Below are 4,823 nucleotides of genomic sequence, written 5' to 3' on the forward strand. Positions count from 1 at the left end.
GGTTAATCCCCCAAGGCTGTGCTACCATCAACAGAAAGAGCCCTGCTGTCTCTGGCTATGCATCCCGATTTCCTCCCATGTGCTGGCACTTACATTTATAAGGCTGTTTGGTGAGTTGGATTCACAAGATGATTTAGCTGAAATTTTTAGGGTTTGGGGGTTTTTTTTGCATGTTAAGTTTTCACCTGGATCAGCTGATCTGTCTGACCATGTATGCACACAACCAGCAGTAGCAGTAACACACAGGTATTACTCTGAAACTGGCCAGAGCAGATTGGGATGATCTCTTTAGCCGGCAGCTTATGGCACCTATGTAATTAAATGAGATGTCTGGCACAAAATAATGTGCATGTTGTGTCAAAAAAAGCCACATGGAAAGAAAATTCCATCAAATGACTTCTAAGCTTACATAAAAAGTCCGTACCAGAGTCAAGGAGAGAATCTGTATTTCAACAGCAGTCAAATTATCTTTACACTTACATTTTCTTCCTATAGTTCCTGCTTCATTCACCCAGTACATATTCCAAATTCTGCAACAAATGAGGCAGAAGTCCTACAGAAAACAATCTAATTCATCACACAACTACAGGGTTTTCTCTGTACGGTGAATGAAGCTGAAATCCCTTGGGGAAAAAGCAGTATGCAGTAGTTAATGCTATTTTAACACATATAGACAAAGAGGGCAAATTAACTTTAAATAATTTAATTTGAAACCAGAAAGATACTTTCATATGGGCTTCTGTATCTGACTACTGAGAGATTAAAAAGGCAAATCCAAACTCCAGGAATTTTACCATGTGGAACTACAGTGGAGTCAAGTGGCAGGGTAAGAACACTTAGGGGCACGTTACCATCTCAGTTATAGAAATTGATTTTTAAATAACTCATCATTTTCAAAAATCTTTCACAGCTTGTTACAGAAAATACATAAACATGCAGCTTAGAACCATAAAAGCAGACCAAGTCCATTAAAATTGACAGACTTTCAATTGACCATAGATCAGGCTCCACGCATATAAAGCAGTGTTTTCAAAACACTGTACGAACACAAACTTTTTTTTTAAATTACTTCAGCAAGAAAATAAGTATTATAAAGAAAGACATATTTGGTATACTAGTAGTACAGAAAACTGGATTCATTTTCCTCAATGACTTCTGTAATTATGAGGAGCAAATCTGATGACACAAAAGGAAAACAATGCCTGCCTGCCTGCCTTTTAAAATTGGTATTCTGCTGTGTATAATCATTCTATTGCTGTGATGTTCTTCACACCATTGTGGTATCAAGCAATCCCATGAACGCTTTTAGGCAAGAAACCAGAAACTTACGGTGACTTATCATCTTGTGAATTGGCAAAACAGTTAATGTTTAACAGTGATGTACAGACCATCAGTTCCTTTTTTTATTTGTTTGTTTAATACACACTGAAGATATCATGGTTTGTTTCACAATACAATCACTTTCAGACAGTACATTAAAACCTATGGGTATAAATTAGATCATAAATTGAGGGTTCTCCTTGTTTATGAGGTAACAACTGTATCCTGTGGAGGTGTTTATTAGACCCGTTACAGGTACAGTGGCCACCAAGTTAAGTGGAAGCATGCCCAAGTTTTTCTTATGATACAAAAATAAGAGCTGAATTTCAGAACAAAAAACCCACACAAAATAAGTCAAAAGACTGAAAAATACTTGTAGAAACGTGCACCAAACTGAATGAAGTGGGAATATCGCAAGCATTATAAAACTGTAACAAGCACTCCAACCAGTTGCAAATGAGATTCTAGTCTTCCTGTGCTTCCCAACACTAGCATCTACAATCAATAGATTGGAAAATATATATGACTGCTAGCAGTCTTTGCATTAACTTTGTTACAGAAAGCAACATGGAGCAGAGATTGTGTCTATGAAGAAATGGGGTGGTAAAGTAAAAAGATAGTTGTAAGGTCATAAAAATGAAATCAAAATTTGCACTTTGTGCATGAATTGATTCCTCATAATACCACACTGTAATTACCTACTCTGAAAACACAGTGGTTTTAAGCTCTATGGAGAATAAAGAATGGTATTTAACTCTGAACTTGGCTGTAAATCACACTATGCAATCATCTTAGGGTAATGGTAGACACCTACTAATATCACAGTTAAACTATCAACTAACACAAAATAAAAAACAGACCGGGGGTCCACTACCTACTGTCCTACACCAACTGTGGCCGAGACTACCTGCAAGGAATGACGGTCATTACTGGAAGTCCTCTGCCAGGTGTTCTGCTCTGTCTCCCTCTCTTTATTTTCCCCCTATAGCTTACATGTCCTCTTCCATTCCCCCCCCCCCCCCCCAGTTGTCATTCCCAACCGTTTGCTTTTCCCATAGTTTCTTTCTCTTTAGTCCTCTGTCCTTGGAAGGAAACATAGTTTATATAATAGATGGACTGGAACCCAGCCCCAAGGCAAAAATCAAGAGCAGCTGCCACAGGCAGATACTGAGGAAACGATGTAAGAACAAAGCAAGCACATAGTTACTTCCTGAGTACGTTCCCTCAGCATCCAACCATTCGCAGCTCTGAAACTCCCTGAGCCAAAGGTAAATTTAAGTTTTTCATGCTTTTTTTTTTTCCTTATGTATTTCATCTAGTTGCTTACGGAATTTGTGCAAACTTACACCATCTACAACATCTTGCAATGTAGATGTCCACAGCTTAATTACGTATGGTCTGATGTTTGGTTTATATACAACATACTTGCAATGTCTGTTTGATTGCTGGGAAAATGGTATGCAGCGAACTGTTTCTGCTAGGAACATCTCATTTTTTCTCACTGGATTTTTGAGCTTTTCATTGGAATAGTTCTGTATTAACTAATTTAGGCAAAAAGTGGCTTACACTGTGTATCCAGAACCTCCCATCTACTTTTTGCATTTCACCATGCAAAATGCTTCTTTGCGATGAAAAACAGCAATTCACATCTTTGAGGGCTGTTACCTCCTTATGACAGCATATTAGCTCCTCTTGCTTTCAGTGAACCTTCACGCTACAAGGTTATTTACTTTTCTTTAAATAATTTCAAAATCTATAAAACCTTGTTGCAGTAGGAAAGTCTACAAAACATATTTAGTATATACATAATACATACATCAGACGTTTGTAGTTTGGTCCATAGACTGATAACTTCATACTGCAGTTCTTCTAACCTATTTCACTTCTGTACATTGTAGACTGAAGTGTCATCTGCGTTATAAAAAAAAAAAAATCAAGAACGTGTCCTAGTGAACAAGTGAAATGAACAAAGATAGACATTATGGACAGTAACATTATGTTTTTTAAAAACACTTTCGCTGGAAAGTATCCCACAAGAAGACAGGAAGATGTTGCTTGTTTGTTTTTTTTAAAGAAGCACTATTGATTGTTTTTAAAGGAGCAGTGGTAGTGAAGGACCATTTAGGGTTTTTTTTTAATCTATTTCAAAAGAAAAAGTCATAATTCTCATCTTTGGAAAGATAGGGGAAAATCACCCTTTCTATGGCCCAGGAAAATTATATCCTTATGGTCCTTCAAAGTGGGTATCAGATTGAAAGGAACACCCCCTTCCCTCCCAAACACACGTATCTCCTACTATTAAGGGTACTGCTTGGTAGAGCTAAAGAAAATAAAGTCTCTTTATATTAAATAATAGCCTCCTTTGAAAGAACGCTCTTTTTTCAATTTCACATTATTTTTTGGTCTCTGAGTAAGGAATGGAGTCTGTAATTTGGCTTGGCTTCACTGTATTTTCTTTTACTGTGGAGCAACTAACGAGTTTCAAACATTTGCATTTAGGCCATAGTAGCAAAAATAGCCATTCCCAGGAAGGCTCCTGGTTCCAAACAAAACTCACTAAAATCCATGGAGGATCAAGTGATAGAGGGTTCATTGGGTATCGTCAATCAATTAGAAATCAGTCTCACAAATATTCCTAAATGACTGACCCTGCTGACATACCCACGCTATTCATTTTTCCTTCAAGTTCCCGATCTTGTACTCTGGCAAGAAACTTTGTAAAGTTTCTGGCTAAGATGCAGAAAAACACTTAAAATGTGATCCTATGGCTTTCAAGAAAGAAAGCAAGTGAACAGACCTGAAATCTATAAAAATAAAAAATTACATTCTTAAGATTCAAAGCAAATTACAGGGATTAAGTGCCCGAAACCTCAAGGTTAGGACTCCAGTAGCCTATGTATAGTTCATTGATGTGATTAAACTGAAGTTAAATGAGAGTATTTGTATTTCTCAGTCAAATGCATAGTTCTCTTCATAACCTCTACTTTGCATGCGTTGTTCATGAAAGGGCATACCTATCTTCCAGGTTATTCAATAGAAGTTACTAAAAATGCCCAGCGCAGAAACTAAGGCTTGCAACATTTTTACTGATACTTGAACGGTATTTAATAATATAATTTGTCTAAGTTTGAGGCCTAGCAAACTTGGAAGTAAACCCAAGCACAAACCTGGATGGTTTTCTTCTGCAATTTAGCGGAAGCCATTTCTGCCTGCGTGTGCAAGGCTGCAGGCCAACACCACTCAGGCCCTCTCAGGATCTGCAGCCCCCAGCCCCAGTGCTTCAGCATTCATTTTTTTATTTAAAGCAGAAAAAACAGTCATTTAGACGTGGCTTTTGGAAAGGGCTTTAAAAATTATACTTTAACGCCTTAATACAGCACGGCTTACACACCGCATCACCGGGCCGGCGACACCACCCGCAACAGGGCCCCGACCTGCTCTGCTGCCCCTCGGCCTCCTCAGGCCCCGGGCACCCGAGGCCGGCGGCCGGCGCCGGGCAGGAA

Source organism: Egretta garzetta, unplaced genomic scaffold (assembly GCF_000687185.1).
Source record: "Egretta garzetta isolate BGI_Z169 unplaced genomic scaffold, ASM68718v1 scaffold2, whole genome shotgun sequence".
Lineage (NCBI taxonomy): Eukaryota > Metazoa > Chordata > Aves > Pelecaniformes > Ardeidae > Egretta > Egretta garzetta.